This window comes from Saccopteryx leptura, chromosome 1 (genome assembly GCF_036850995.1).
Source record: "Saccopteryx leptura isolate mSacLep1 chromosome 1, mSacLep1_pri_phased_curated, whole genome shotgun sequence".
NCBI classification, from domain to species: Eukaryota; Metazoa; Chordata; class Mammalia; order Chiroptera; family Emballonuridae; genus Saccopteryx; species Saccopteryx leptura.
In genome coordinates, this window is record NC_089503.1 from 245908925 (window position 1) to 245925805 (window position 16881).

At 40.5% G+C, this 16881-nt stretch overlaps 1 pseudogene; it reads left to right on the plus strand.

Annotated features, from left to right (window-relative positions):
- The first annotated feature begins 14066 nt into the window (after nt 1-14066).
- LOC136388253 (poly(rC)-binding protein 2 pseudogene) lies at nt 14067-16541 on the plus strand (annotated as a pseudogene).
- Nucleotides 16542-16881: the final 340 nt, after the last annotated feature.

The following is a 16881-nucleotide window of genomic DNA, read 5'->3' on the forward strand; positions in this document are numbered from 1 at the left end:
CTCCTACCCATTCTCAAATTCTATAGTCACTGTAACCGGCGGCTCAGGTTGGCTATGCTGAGATTTCTCCCCTACCTCTACGGCCTTTTCATGGAAGTCTGACTTCCCCAGAAAATAATCACCCCCGGAGAGACAAGCACAAGCAATCGCCTTCCAGTCATTTGGGGGAAGAGCCTTTGCCCTAATAGTATCTAATAAACCAAGTGGAAAAGGGGCAGTAGGCCCATACTGAACACAAACAAGTTTAAACTCTTTCAGAGTTCTAAAAGGTACAGGTTCATGTTCTCGCACTAGTCTCCCTGTATCATCCTGTCTTTCTACAACAGGAAAATGGGTAAAGCCATCATTTACTGTTTCCCCTACATTTTGAGCCTGGTCTATAGATTGTTGGAGAGGGGATTTCCCAGATTTTGAGCTATAGACTCCACAATCAGCCCGGTAAGGGAACGGAGGAGCAGAGGGTTGAATGTATAAGGAGCTGAGGGCAGCGGAGGCCCCGCAGCTAAGGTAGCCATAGCCACGGATTTTTCATGGCCCCTGTCATCCTCAGACTCCAAGTTATCCTCGTATTCACATCCCTCTGTTTCCAGCTCACCCTGATACTCTTCAGACAACGATTTGTCTTCATACAGAAACATTTCTACATAAAGGTCCCTTATTTTTTACCCTATCTGTCCCATAATCTTTTACTCCTGACTACACTTTCCCAAAAAACTTTCTTTACTCTCTGTGTGCACTTCACTTTGGGGAGTTCGTCACCTTCCTTCAGTTTTAGTTTCCTTGTACTCATCTGTTCAGGTGCCACTTGCCGCGGACCAGCGCGGCTCCTAATAACGATGCAGAATTAAGGAAACACACTTATCAAAACAAAAACGATGGGACCAGGAGGACTTTTCAACATGCCTGGCAGTATCTGAGTGCCCCATAGCCCCAGTTTGCTTTATTATATAGCCATATGCAAATCAAGGACCCTGATACAAAGTTGCACATCCAAGGCTAAGACAGGAACTCTCCCAAGGCAAAAACAGGATACATTAGTGAAATCTACCAACATCTGAAACAAACAAAAAGTCAGAGGAAGGGCATGTATATTGCTTCCAGCAACCCAAGGAAGCAAGTAGTGTGGGTGCAAATACTCAGCATCAAAGCCAAATATGGAGATGGAGGGGGGAGAACTTAGCCTTTTGCTAAGCCTGGAATCTACAATGGCTTTTTGCCATTTACGGTCCACAACACCATGTGTAAATTTATGTTCATGTACTGATCCAAAAATGTATAGACATTCTATAAGGAAGAATGGATATGTAAGAAAAGAAATAATCTGAGACTTTGGCTATTTGGGACTTTGGCAATATTAAGGAAAATGGGGTCCAAATGGCAGCCTGTTCACTAAGAAATACTTCAAAAAAAATGGAGACTGAATCTGAGATAAATAATGATCACAGAAGCAAAGTAGGAAAGAAATAGGCAAAAAGCATGCGCCCAAATGCTCCCCTTACACAAGGAGATATAGAAAGTCTTCCCATATGAGTGAGGAGGGATGAATGTCATCCTTCTCCAACACAGACAGTCATGTTACCAAGAAATATCATCCCCTTGTCTAGAATTTGTTCTTCCTGAAGGTTGTTCCTCTCCTGATGTTCAGACCCCAAGGCCATAGATGCAGCATTTCTCACAGTCCCAGTGCCGCTGGGAGATCAGATACTGTGTGGCCACTGCCCTGCTCTTGGAGAAAGCTCATCATGAGAGAGGGTGGAGGGGAGCAAACGTTCCATGAGATGGGCTGCTACTGCGAGTGTCAAGGCTTTTGAGGATGGGTAAGTATGGGTGTAACTGCAGCAAGATCACCATTTTTGGGGACTGAATAAATAAACAGGGTATTTTTGCAATCTGGACAGAGGTGCTGGGCCCAAATCCCACCTCATTTGCCTGGTTAACAAAGAGCTACACCTGATTCTCATTTGTCTCACCCATGTTCTCTGGAGGAGGCTGGAAGCTAGTTTCTTATTAGTGTAAAGTAGATTTGGATGGTATGGTAGGGGTTGTCTTTAAGTTGCCTTGGAAACTTAATTGAATTGCTGATGGACCACATTTTTTTCTATGAATAAAAGTGGATGTGTTTCTGGGAGCAGGGACATTACGACTAAGGAACAGTAGAGACTGTTTGCCGTGGCATCCTCCTGAACCCATCTGTGTGTGTGTATATATATATATATATATATATATATATATATATATATATATATATATATCTTTAAGTCCCTGTCTACCATTCATTTCAAATCCGTACCTTTTCCGTTCAAAGACTCCGTAATAGACTCGTCATGGCTGGACCGTGACACACCATGTCAAATGTGTACTAACCACAGTGTCACACTCTTGGGGGGCAGAAACCATAAGGCTGCTCCCACCGCCTCACAATGAACCGGAGAAACTATGGTCACGTATAAAATTTAAAAAACCCTCAGACTTCTATTCAAAAGAAATAAAAAGTCAATTTAGTACACAAAACTTGATTATGGAAAAGCTATTTGATTCTAGGTGGGGTCCATGAAGGCTTGAACTGTGTCTGTCCTTTTTTCAATATATTTTTATTCCTTGGACCAATAAGAAATAAAAATTGTAAGAAATGTCTTCCCTAAAATCTAAGGGAAGGGATGATCCTTACCCACTGAGGCCAGGTTACTGCAGGTCTCCAGCGTCACATCTCTGTAGAGCTTCCTCTGAGCAGCATCCAGCAAAGCCCACTCCTTCACAGCCACATCTGCAAAGACCACTGAGTTCTGAAACATCCCACAGATTCTCTTTCAACAAGGCACCACTTCACCAATGTGTGCGGGAAAGTGGGGCAAGCTGACAGGGACCTGCACTCAATTCCTAGGACTCCTGAGCTCATATTCTCAGGAGAAATGACAATAAGCAAACAAACTAAATGCAGTACACTCAGGGATTGAAGGGCTTGGAACCTTGAAGCAAAGTTCAACAACAAATAATATAAATTTTATACACAAGTAGTGAAAAAGAATAATTTTTAATGATAGAGCAGATTCTACAGTAAGCTAAAGACTGAAAAATAAAATTAACATTCAGATAACATGGAAATGGATCCTGGGCTCGTTCAAAAGTTATTTTTTTGTGAACTCCAAGACGTGTAATCAGAATGTCGGCACATCATGAGATTCCCAGTGCTGCCTGATCTTAAGAACCCTTGCCTTGGGTGCCAACAGCATCGGGAGCCCGACCTAGTCCTCTCATATCTGACAAAGATAGAGACACGACCGCTTCCAGGATGAGGTGGACACTGCGGTCAACCACACAGCCAGGGCCCAGGGCCTGGCACACCTGTTGGGTAAGAGGAGACCCAGGTTCCTGACGACTCTGACAGGCCAGCAGAGCCTCTCAGATAAACAAAGGCATGCCTGAATTTAAGGAAAATGGCCACTCAAAGAAGAATCACTGAAGGATCTGAAAGTAAGAGAGCCAATTTTCACTTTTAATAAGAGAAAGTAACAGAGGCCCTGGTGGGGTAGCTTGGCTGGTTAGAGCGTTGTCCTGACTCACCAAGGTTGTGGGCTTGATCCCAATCAGGGCACATACAAGAGTCAGCCAATGAATGCATGAATAAATGGAAAAACAAATCAATGTTTCTCTCTCCCTAAAATCAATCAATAAGTAAATGTTTTTCAAAAAGGAGGAAAAATAACAAACTTAATTACTATCTTTAAAATAATATCGAATGACACTGAATACATGAAATAAAGTCAACAATTAGAAAAAGAATTAGCAATTGTTTATTTTATTTTATTCATTTTAGAGAGGAGAAAGTGTTGTTGTGAGTCGGGGGCGCAGAGAGAGAGATCAGCAGACGAAATCATCAAGGACTCGCAAAGGACCACCACTCGCTCAGGCATATGGCCCCGAGTTCGCGCTGTGTCCTATTTTTATTCACAAGACTTCAAAAAGCTTGTTTACTGAGAAATTGGCATAACATCAAGTGTAACTTTTACTTAAAGATACATGGAGTACACCTGCATGATAGCTTAGTAACAACATAATATCAGAAAGCATTAATTGCTATTGCTTCTATGGTTTCTACAACATTTCTCTCCTTATCTCAAGAGATAACCTTGGAAAGTACAGAAATCTTATGAGAATGTTTTACTGAGAAAAGCCCAGCAACTGCCTTCAGTCACATAGACCTGTTTCAGTGACCCGCCTTCAAGTCACAAAACAATTTTCTTAGCAAAACTTTATTTTCTTGTTGGCTGTGTTCCCATCCAAGGCCATGCAATGGGTTATTCCACTACATTTCCCCCTTTTTGTTTATGCTGAATGTTATGAAGCACCACAGAAAACACAGCCTTCTGTCGTTTATCCCTTATTTCTCTTGCTTTGATTTGTCAACAGACTACATATAAAAGAAAACATAGAATTAATATTATTATAAAAAGTCCCACAGTGGATCCCCAAAATTCCTTAATATATTCAATAGGATTTAATTGCGATAAATTATCCATTAATCCCTTCAATATAGGTTGACATGTTAGAATTTCTAATTTTCTTTGAAAAGCTTCATGAATATGTCTTTGTAATTTAATAATTTCTTTAGTTACATTATCATGATTTAACAAATGCTTTTTAACATTTTCCTAAGGGAAATAAGTATGATTTTAAGAAATAGGGGTAACACAAAAAGTAGTTACATTCTAATTACATCTTAGCTTAATTTGTCTTTGCAGGCTAACAATTTGATCTCTTAACATAATCATAGTCTGTTATAAATCATTAACTTTAGTATTAATGTTACTATTTATACGTTATTGAGAAGTCCACTGTTGTTCAGAATCTTCATGCCATTTTTGCACAAAGTCCACAGTCTGAATACTTTGATGTAATGTAACTCCAGATACAGCAGCCGCGGTGGTTACAGCTATTAGTCCTATAATGATGGCGATGATCAGTCCAACCAGTCTCTTGGTTTGCTTCAAGGACTTAATAAGATGTTGTAACAGCATCATGGAAGGGGAACCCTGCCACATCCGATGCATCTGTACTGGAATCTAGACTCTTGTTCAGGTTCTTAAAATGTAGACTTTGACTATTTTATTAAAAGGAATAGAAGAATTAATACATGTATAAAAAGCACTCTTATTGCAAGTTATTGAATAATTTTCAGCTGTCTATTTGGTTTCACCTATAACAAACATATAAAGCAATCTAACACAAGCAGATATAAAATGTGTTTCATTTTTCTTAAAGATTAACATAATATAATTAGAAGGATAATTTCTCCAGATTTTTCCTTTCTACACTGACATATGTTTAAGTGTCATGGCTACTTTCCACAAATGATATTGTATAGAACCAAATTCTATATGAGGAGCTTGAGGTGACATCCCTCCTCTATGCTATATGATAGTATGATTACTTTGATCACTAGCTGTAATTAAACTATTGTTCTTATGCCACCTTAAGTCAGCACCCTGCCCTTTAAGTTGGGCAGAGCTAGCTATGAGGGCTTTAATCTATAACGTTTTATGTACAGATGTATTACTTTTAAATCTATATCCTTGTAACAAATGTTTTTTTTTTCATCTCCTTTATTGTTCTTTGACAATAGAGAGCCAAGTTTGAGCTTTTATTTTTAAACAATGTGGCTCATGTCCTATACATATAGGTAATTCCTCAATTTCTGTTGTATGATTTTCTAATTTTATGCCTTCTTTCAAAGGTGCTAAGGGACCTCTATCATTAAAAGGTCCTAGAAGCCAATTAGAGTCATTAACAAAAATAAGAAAGGCACTATTTTCCTAATGAATAGCTCTACTTAATAGAGGATTAGGAACATATGCCTAATAACTAAAATTTTCAGCTCTACTTACCGGAATTGTTACCAAAGCAATCATTGCTAAAAACAGGTTAGTAGCATTTTTTTTTCTAGTAGCTTGTAGCATATTTTTACCATTAAAGATCAGCTTTTTAAGTTGAACCCAACTTGGTATTTTAGCCTTTTCAATACCAAGCAGCAGCACCTTTAAGATTCTTCTTTTGAAATTCATTTCTTCCATCTCAACAATGGGCAGATATAGAAAGAATCTATTGTTCTTATTCCTGTTGTTAGTTTAATTCTGCAAGCAGGACTCCAAAGGACTTCACCAGATTTTGCAATGACACAAGCAAACCCTCTTCCCCAATGTTGCACTACACTAGGTACCTATTGATTCAACTCACTTTTATAATGTATAGGTTAATTAATCTTAGAACCGTTACTTTTCGTCTAATGTCTGCAGCAGTCAAATTATTTTCTCCTGTATTTAAGAAATTTAAAGAAAATAAAGCTTTGTGTAACATAATTCTAGTTAATAATTTCCTTTCTTCTCCCCCCTTTTGTTTAAGTTACATATTTTTCAGAGTGCAATTACTGCGTTCAATAATTGCTTGTTCTTGTGGATTATATGGAATTCTAGTAGTATGTTTAATATTCTAAAATGCTAAGAATTGTTGAAATTTAGTAGATGTATAGGCAGGACTATTGTCAGTTTTAATTTCTTTAGGAATGCCTATAACATTAAAAGCTTCAATAAGATGTTGAATGACAAAATTAGCCTTTTCTCTAGACAAAGGTGTGGCCTATTGAAAGGAAGAATAAATATTAATAAAACTGTACATAAGATAGTTTTTTAAAAGAAGAAATATAAGCAATATCTATTTGCTACAGGTTATTACTGTGTTGCCCTCTAGGATTCATTCCTCTCGGTAATGGAGGAGCATTTATAATACTGTACTGAGGACAGTTTCTAACAATATTCTGAGCTTCTTGCCATGTTATTTTAAATTTTTGCATAAAATATTTTCTATTTGTATGAGTCTCTGTATGAAATTTAGTAGCTATTTCTATTGATTTAATGAGTAATTGATTAATTTTATTATTTGTAGTAGACATAGGTCCTGGTCAAGCTGTATGAGAACGAATGTGAGTTATATAGACAGGCGAATTTCATTCCTACAATAAAAGTTGTAACTCTTGAAACAATTTGTGCAATCTAGAACTATTATTTGAAATATAAACAGCTTCTATAAGTTTAATTGTATGTTCTACAATATGTGAATCAGTAACAGTGTTAATAGGACAGGATGTTTGAATTTTGTCTTCAACTACAATCAAACTACACTGATTTAAGGTTTCAGAAGCATTTTTAAGAATGACTGAAAATTCAGCATTATTTTTATAAGCTATTAATATGTCATTTATATAATGGATTATTAAAGATTGAGGATATTTTTGACAAATTTTTTTAAAGGTTGATTTACATAATGTTGATACAGTGTCTGACTGTTCAACATTGCTTTTTTTTTTTTTTTTTTTTGTATTTTTCTGAAGCTGGAAATGGGGAGACAGTCAGACAAGACTCCCGCATGCGCCTGACTGGGATCCACCTGGCATGCCCACCAGGGGACGCTCTGCCCACCAGGGGACGATGCTCTGCCCCTCCGGGGCGTCGCTCTGCCACAACCAGAGCCACTCTAGTGCCTGGGGCAGAGGCCAAGGAGCCATCCCCAGCGCCCGGGCCATCTTTGCTCCAATGGAGCCTTGGCTGCGGGAGGGGAAGAGAGAGACAGAGAGGAAGGAGGGGGGGTGGAGAAGCAAATGGGCGCTTCTCCTATGTGCCCTGGCCAGAAATCGAACCCGGGTCCCCCGCACGCCAGGCCGACACTCTACCGCTGAGCCAACCGGCCAGGGCCTCAACATTGCTTATTTAAGTAATATAAACTTAGTAAGAATAGTTAGTTATGCTTATTGTTATGGACACAACAGCTAGCATTGCTAGAAACAGAGTCAATGATTTTTTTGAAGTCTTAGTCTTAATTAAAACATTTTTTGCTTCCTGGGTAAGTTTATTTAATTGTCAAATTTCCCTTTTTTCTATTTCCAACTTATGCCGAGGCTTCAATTTTCTGGAAGGTATCTACTAGTCCCATATCTGTGGAGATAAGAGCAAATCCTCACCCCTACATTTTGTCTATATTACTGTTGTAAATTAGCAAACTGTCCGTTTAAAAAGTTCATCTTGTGTAATATTAATAAGAGGGTTAGCATTAGCATTTTGATTAGCTTGAATACAAGCTTGATTTTCCTAAGTTATAAATTGTAACTCTTTCGCTTTTGAAAGAACAGTCCAAGCTAACATTTCTAAATTTTTTGAAATAAAACATTCAGAGTAAAAAAAAAAACATTCAGAGTCTATGAAGGAGGATAGTAGTTCCTGCGTATAAAGACAGTTCTATACTGGGAGCAAGCCGTTTTTAACTCTTTAAGAGCTTTGACAGAAATTTGGTCATAGTGAGTATCAAAAACTCCTTGTCAGAAAGTTTAGACTGTAATTTAAAAAGTTGCTCTTTTAATTATTTATAAGATAAATGTTTTTCTTTATCAGAGGCCAAATGACCCTTGTTATTTTCCTATTGTAAAAGAAATCTTAGAGCTTTGTTAGGGACCTTTCCTAAGCCATGCAGCTTAGTGACTACTACCTAAGTGGCTAAAAAGAAAACTAATGTTGCTTAGTAATAAGAGATGCATCAGTTTCTATATCTAAAAGTTTTTTGTATTGTTAAGTCTATTATAGGGCATCAGAGGAACTAAATTCCCGCTTTCCTCAGTGCCTCCTTTTTCAGGATGTTGCCTTACAAGCAGCCAACTGTCTGAAGCAGCTTGAGATAAATTCTTAAAATGACTTAATTTTGTTTAATTCCTTAGTTTTACAAATTTGAGCATATTTTACACATAAACAAGACAATTTTCAACACAGAAACACAAGTATAACATATAACTTTAATTAATCCTAATACTTTAATTCTTAATTGATTTCAAACTTTGAATATACCTTACAATGTATTAACTAAATTAGCAAGTCTTAAGGATCCATATTCTATTTAACTTAAATTTAAATGAGCGCTCCTTATAATTTCTCATTTTAAAGCAAAGAATATATGGATGAAACTTTTTCAATATAAAAGCCGGCATTTTAAATCTTTGTATGTAAACACAATTCAGACCTTAAAAAATCACATTTTAGACAACATCAAACAAAAACTAAACAGAAATTAGAATCAGACAAACCAGACCAAACAAACCAAAGAGAGGATTTCAGAGCACAGTCAGACTAGAAAGATGCCTGCCTGATTTTAATCAGGGCATTTTCTGACAGAGGGACTGACGATGGATGAGACTAAACAAAATTTCCCCAAGAAAATTCTCTTGGCAGCTGCTGGGATATTTCCTATAGTCAGATCCAACACATGTACTCCGCCTCAGTTTCCAGGCAAAGAATAAGAAAGAAACAAAATGATAGCTCAGAGGATTGTAGCTAAAACACCAAAGAAAATTAGTATTTATTTATTTTATTATTACAAAGACTAGAGAATTCTAAGGACTTCATGATTCTTCTATATATCCTAATTCTAATTGAATTTGTATCAACTTATGTAAAGCTGCAAGCTTTTCTTCTTTGTCCCCAACTCTAGTGATTTGCATCCAGGCTTTAAGACAAGCGATCTAATCTGAGCTATAACAGCATCAGTATAACCAGTTTGTTGTCCCACAGTGGCATAAGCGCCAACATTGATGAGCATTTCAAAAGTAGCTCCCGGGGGATTATTTCTGATGTTCATGCAAGATATTTAAAGAGCCTCCTCTCTCCACCAAGATTTGAATTATAAATATTGTCCTGGTTCCAAAACTGTACTAACAAGTAAATCCCAATCTAAAGGAATCATTAAATGATCATTACAATACGAAGAGATAAGGCCTTGGACATATGAGGACTGAGGTTCATACGCAGCAACAGATTGTTTGACTAGCTTTAAGAAAGTAAATTCAGTTTAGTCAAATTGGATATTATGCCCTCCCCCAGGATCTGGAGTATTAAGAGGAAAAGGCTGTCGAATAATTGGAAAAATAGATGCAGAAAAATTACTAGAATTAGATTCTAAATCATCATGACGCATAAGCACCTGTTGCATTTCAGAGATTTCAGGGAATTGAAAAATCCTTCCCCTGCCAGTACCAATTAATTTTTTACCTTGAATTGGAGGAGCCGTAGGCTCACATTAATTTTGCTTTTGAACAGGATAAGCAGTATACTGATTTCCATTCTCCTATTGTTCCAGTGTAAATTGTAGTTTACTTAATAAATGTTTTAGACAGGCAACATCATCCATAGGGGCTCCCTCATTTTTTAAGAAAGAGGGATGAAAGCCTGTGGATGGCTGAATTTCATTAACATTATCAGTAACTTCAGAAGCAGAGACAGTATTGTCCAAGTCATTATTCTGTTCATTCTGTGCTGTATCAAATTCTTCAGGCTCATTAAAAATAACCTCACTCAAGTCTTTAACAGAATCTCCATCTGATTGCAAAGGTCCAAGGGCTGTAGTAATAAGATTATAAGCAGCCCACATTTCAGCATCAAGTGGATCTCCGTGCTGATGAACACAGCCTAAAGATTTTCCTACTTGTTGCCAAATATTCAAATTCAATTGATTACAATGTTCAGTGTATACCAATAACAGTGTTTCTGAATAGCATTTAAAAGACGTAACAAAACCTTGTCTTTTATCTGAATCCCTGATCCTCTTGAGAGGGATTTTAAAACTTGTACATAATTGTCCCCTAATGAATGGGAATTTCCCATGACTTTGCTAGTTACTGGAAAGTTTCGCGTACACAGCGTGTCCAACTTACCCTTTCGGGGTTCCATCTGTTCTCAATCTCTTCTTAAGGCCCCACAGTAGGCACCAAATGTTGTTGTGAGTCGGGGGCGCAGAGAGAGAGATCAGCAGATGAAATCATCAAGGACTAGCAAAGGACCACCACTCGCTCAGGCAAATGGCCCCCAGTTCTCGCTGTGTCCTATTTTTATTCACAAGACTTCAAAAAGCTTGTTTACTGAGAAATTGGCATAACACCAAGTGTAACTTTTACTTAAAGATACATGGAGTGCACCTGCAAGATAGCTTAGTAACAACATAATATCAGAAGGCATTAATTGCTATAGCTTCTATGGTTTCCACAACAAGAAAGAGAGAGAAGGTGGGAGAGGAGCAGGAACAATCAATTTCCATATGTGCCTTGACCAGGCAAGCCCAGGGTTTCAAACTGGCAACCTCAGAGTTCCAGGTCAACGCTTTATTCACTGAGCCACCACAGGTCAGGCAGAATCAGCAATCGTTGAGAGTAAAATATATTCTAAAAACTTCAAGAAAAAAAAACCCCAAACATTAATTATAACAAAAACAATGCTACTAAGCTGGAATTACAACTAGGCTTTGCTAACCACATACCTGATACAGCCTTCTATTCTAAATATATTTACAAAAACTCATAAGAGAACAATAAAAAATAACAATATAAAGACAAATAATACAATTAAATAATGGACAAAGAATGTGAGTAGACATCTTTCTAAAGAAGAGCTAAATGGCCAATCAGCACATGAAAAATGCTAGACATTAGTCATCAAGAAAATACAAATCAGCCTGACCTGTGGTGGCGCAGTGGATAAAGCATCGACCTGGAAATGCTGAGGTCGCCGGTTCGAAACCGTGGGCTTGCCTGGTCAAGGCACATATGGGAGTTGATGCTTCCAGCTCCTCCCCCTGTCTCTCTCTCCTCTCTCTCTCTGTCTCTCTCTCTCTCCTCTCTAAAATGATAAATAAAAATAAAAAAAAATAAAAAAATTTAAAAAAAAAGAAAATACAAATCAGAATTAAAGCAGATAGCTGCTCATCTCCTAGGACAGTGATAAGACAGAGAGACAGGCAGGTGCTGTCAAGAAAGTGAATAAGGCCCTGGCCGGTTGGCTCAGCGGTAGAGCGTCAGCCTGGTGTGCGGGGGACCCGGGTTCGATTCCCGGCCAGGGCACATAGGAGAAGCGCCCATTTGCTTCTCCACCCTGCCCCTCCTTCCTGTCTGTCTCTCTCTTCCCCTCCCACAGCCAAGGCTCCATTGGAGCAAGGATGGCCTGGGCGCTGGGGATGGCTCCTCGGCCTCTGCCCCAGGCGCTAGAGTGGCTCTGGTCGCGGCAGAGTGACGCCCTGGAGGGGCAGAGCATCGCCCCCTGGTGGGCGGAGCCTCGCCCCTGGTGGGCGTGCCGGGTGGATCCCGGTCGGGCGCATGCGGGAGTCTGTCTGACTGTCTCTCCCCGTTTCCAGCTTCAGAAAAATACAAAAAAAAAAAAAAAAAGAAAGTGAATAAGTCAGAACCCTCACACTTTGGTTTATGGTAAGTAATGTGTTAAAGACACTTTGGAAGACAGCCTGGTGGGTCCTTAAAATGATGAACATGGTATTCACATAATACAGCAATTTCACCTTTAGGTGTCTCCATGCACAGGACAAGTGAACACACATCAACACAACAACTCATACACAGACATTCCCAGCAGCATGATTCACAACAGCTAAAAAGTGGAATCAAGTGACTTGGACTTCAAAAGTCCACAAAGTAACTTGGATAAGCAAAATGTGGGAATATTCGTACAATGGAATATATTTGGCAATAAGAGGAATGAAGTCCTTATTCATGTCATAAAATCAATAAGCTGTAAATACATTATTACCAGGATTCACAAAGACCACAGATAGTGTTATATCATTTACATAAAATGTACAGAAGCCAACCTATAGAGACAGGAAATAAATGAAGATGTGGTTGACTGATGCAGAGTGACTGCCAGCAGACACAGGTTTCTTTTTAGGGTGATGAAAATGTTTCAAATGAGAATATAGGGATAGTGGCTAAACTTCTGTAAATGAACGAAATACAGTATAGTTACCAGTATGTTAAACAGGTAAACTTTATGGTATTTAAATTATATCTCAGTTAATGCTGTTGAAAAATAGGTTTGACAAGCCAAAAACATATTCTTAAATTAACGGCAACTTTATTTAAAAACAATAGAACTTGGGAATATAAAAGCACAAAAAGAACCAATTCTAGTAACACTAAGAATTCATTCACCAGCACAGAATAAAGAGAGTGAAAAGATAAACCACACTTGAGCCTGACCAGGCGGTGGCGCAGTGGATAGGGTGTTGAACTGGGATGCGGAGGACCCAGGTTCGAGACCTCGAGGTCACCAGCTTGAGCGCGGGCTCATTTGGTTTGAGCAAAGCTCAGCAGCTTGGACCCAAGGTCTCTGGCTAGAGCAAGGGGTTACTTGGTCTGCCGTAGCCCCCTGGTCGACGCACATACCAGAAAGCAATCAATGAACTAATGATTGTAGCTTCTCATCTCTCTCTGTTCCTGTCTGTCTGTCCCTATCTATCCCTCTCTGACTCTCTGTCTCTGTAAAAAAAAAAAAAAAAAAAAAAAAAAGATAAACCACACTTGAGAAAATGAGTAAAGTAAGTATCTGCATATGAAAAGGGGATTCCTGCCCAGAGTAGCTAAGAAAACATCAGGCATCAATAAACAAAAATGAATTAAAGGCGACTAAAAGACTGAAAACTGATTCCCGGAAGATGAAACACCACATGATCTGTTTCAGTGGTGACCAGTAAAAATCATACGTCACTATAAAATTCTGGGTCACACATTACATGGACAAAAATTAAGTTAGAGCCTGACCAGGAGGTGGTACAGTGGATAGAGCGTTGGACAGGGACACGGAGGACCCAGGTTGCTCCGTGAGGTCACTGGCTTGAGTGTGAGTACATCCGGCTTAAGCTCAGGCTCACCAGCTTGAGTGCCAGGTTGCTGGCTTGAGCATGGGATAACAGACTATGCCTATGGTCGCTGGCTTGAGCCCAAAGGTCACTGACTTGAAGTCTAAGGTCGCTGGCTTGAGCAAGGGATCACTCTCTCTGCTGTAGTCCCCCGGTCAAGGCACATATGAGAAAGCAATCAATGGACAACTAAGGAGCCGCAAGGAATAATTGATGCTTCTCATCTTCCTCCCTTCCTGTCTGTTTGTCTGTCCCTATCTGTACTTCTCTCTCTTCCTCTCTCTGTCACAAAAATAAATAAATAAATTGAGTGGTAGCAATCACATGGAGAAAATGAGCACATGGAAACAAAAGGGATCTGTGTAAGTGTGTGTTGTTGACTCCTCTCTATAAAAGCAAAACTTAAGTCCTGGCTGGTTAGCTCAGTCAGTTAGAGTGTCCTCCCCAAACACCAAGATTGTGGATTCCATCCTGGGTCAGCCCACCTACAGGAAGCAATCAATGAATGCACAACTAAGTGAAACAACAAATGAATGCTTCTTTTTCTCTCTCTCCCTTCCTCTGTCTCTCTAAAAAAATTCAATCAATCAATACTAATGATAATGATAAAGCAAAACAGACCAGACCAGCAGAGGCAGCAGCCAGAGCAGGGGTAGCCTGTGCCCTCTCCTGCTGCCGGGATCTCTTTCCCTCTTCCTCATTCTCCTCCTCCAGCCCCACTTCATTTTCAGGTTTCACCCTCCTATACCTGTGACCAAAGACTTAACCACTCAGAAGTCCAGCTCTCCAGAACACTGCTCAACGTGAACCCTGGTGTGACCGAAGGTGGATTAAAGGTCACTCTCACTATCTTCACTATCTGGCTACTTATGCATGGAAAGGAAGTGGGCAGCATCATCGGAAAGAAAGGAGAATCAGTTAAGAAGGTGTGCAAGGAAAGTGGTGCGCATGCATCAACACCTCAGAAGGGAACTGTCCTGAGAGAAGAATCACTTTGGCTGACCCACTAATGCCATCTTTAAAGCCTTTTCTATGATCATTGACTAAATGGAAGAAGACATCAGCAGCTCTATGACCAATAGCACAGCTACCCCCCACCCCTGTCACCCTGAGGTTGGTAGTCCCTGCTAGTCAGTGTGGCTCTCTCATTGGGAAAGGTGGTTGCAAGATCAAAGAAATTCGAGAGAGCACAGGGGCTCAAGTCCAGGTGGCAGGATATGCTTCCCAACTCAACTAAGTGAACCATCACTGTTGCTGGTGTTCCTCAACCCATCACTGAGCGTGTGGAACAGATCTGCATGGTCATGTTGGAGTCCCCTTGCCCCAAAGGGCGCGATCATCCCAAACCAGCCCAAGTCATCCAGTTCTCTGGTCATCTTTGCCTAGGTCAGGACTGGTACAGCACAGGCAGCGACAGTGTGAGCTTTCCCCACCCCACCCCACCCATGTACCTCAACCTTGACCTAGAAGGACTACCTCTAGGGGATATACCATTCAAGGACAATATGCCATTCCACAGCCAGGTTCGGCAAAGCTGCCCCAGTTGGCAAGGCAACAGTCTCATTTTCCCATGACACATGGCAACACCAGATTTAGTGGTTTGAATGCATCTTCTCCGACTATTTCTCATGAAATCACCATTCCAAATGATCTGACTGGCTGCAAAATTGAGCATCAAGGCCCCAAAATCAATGAGATCTGTCAGATGCCTGGGGCTCAGATCAAAATTGCAAACCCAGTCAAAGGATCTACTAGGTTACCACCACTAGATCTGCTGCCAGCATTGTCACAGGAGCAGTTAGAACACAGGTTCATCCATAATCCCTTTCTGCTGTTCACCACCACTCATGATCCATCTGCGTAGTTTCTGAACAGTAAGTAATTCTAGGTTTTAAATAGTTTAATTTTCAGTTTCTACACACTTTGTTACCCACTCGTGATTTTTTAACTAAAGCATTTTAGTTCCTTCCTCTGTCCAGCTGTTAATGCTGAGATCCATATTTAGTTTTAAAAACTTCTCCCTGTTGGGGTTTTTTTTTTCTTTTTTGGCTCATGAATTTTTTTTCTGTTTGTCATGGAAACGTGAGTGGAATATGAATACATTTTAATTTAGTTCTGAAAAAAAAATCACAAAACATCCCAATTGTTGAGACACTCCCAGATCACATGGTCAGAGCGTTCTCCCAACTGCACAGACCCACCTAGAGTGCACAGTCCCTTCTCCATCCGTTGCGATAATTCTTTCGAATGTATGTCTCTCTTTATAAAGCTTGGATTTTTCATTTTCCACAGGTTTGGCCAAGTGTTCACATTTTCCCATCTATATCCAAGCTTTATTCAGGTGTCTGCTCTCCCAACAGACCCAGACATTGCCCCAACCCCGTCTGTACAAGCAGTGAGATGGAGACAAGGCCCTGCTGACCTGGGCCGAGCAATCGCTGACCACAGGGCGGCCCTTCCTGCTTTACCCTTCTTCTACTATAAAGAAACTCCCTTTTCTGTCTGATTTGAGGCGCGGGCACACCTGAGAACTCAGACTTGTCCCTACTGCACCAGGCTCTCTATCATCCCCGACGCCCAGCCTGTGACTGCTGGTGCAGGCGACCATTCGCTCTCGGTCCACCCCACAACCAGACGCAGACTCGGATCTGACCCCGGGGCCCCTACGGGAGGACGGGATTGGACGCCGAAACCCACACGCGGCCGAGGGCGGAGATTTCGGCCGGGATCTCCGGTACGGCACCGGAATACTGAACTACGCCGCTTCCACTCAGAGCCCGTCGTACGAACCAGCGCCTCCCGGGTTAAGGCCGTGACCAAAGCACTCACCATCTCGCCGGGCTCAGAACTCTCCAGAGCATCCGCCAGCAAGCGGCTCTGTAGGCAGGGCAGGTGAGAGCGATAAGGACAGGTACCCAGGAGTCTAGCGAAGAAGTTACCTGAGAGTGTGACGTCACGCCGAGGACGTCAAACAAGCAGTGAGAGCCTACGGGTCTTCCGACCCTTCTAGATAATCCCTGATAGGACATTTTCACTCTGAAGTGAGTGGCCGATGTTACATGACTGAGACGGGCGGATATTCCAATTCTGGGCCTCACCCCTTCCCTGCCTAGCTTCCTTTCCTGACCCGGACCTACCATTTCCTAACGTTGGTTC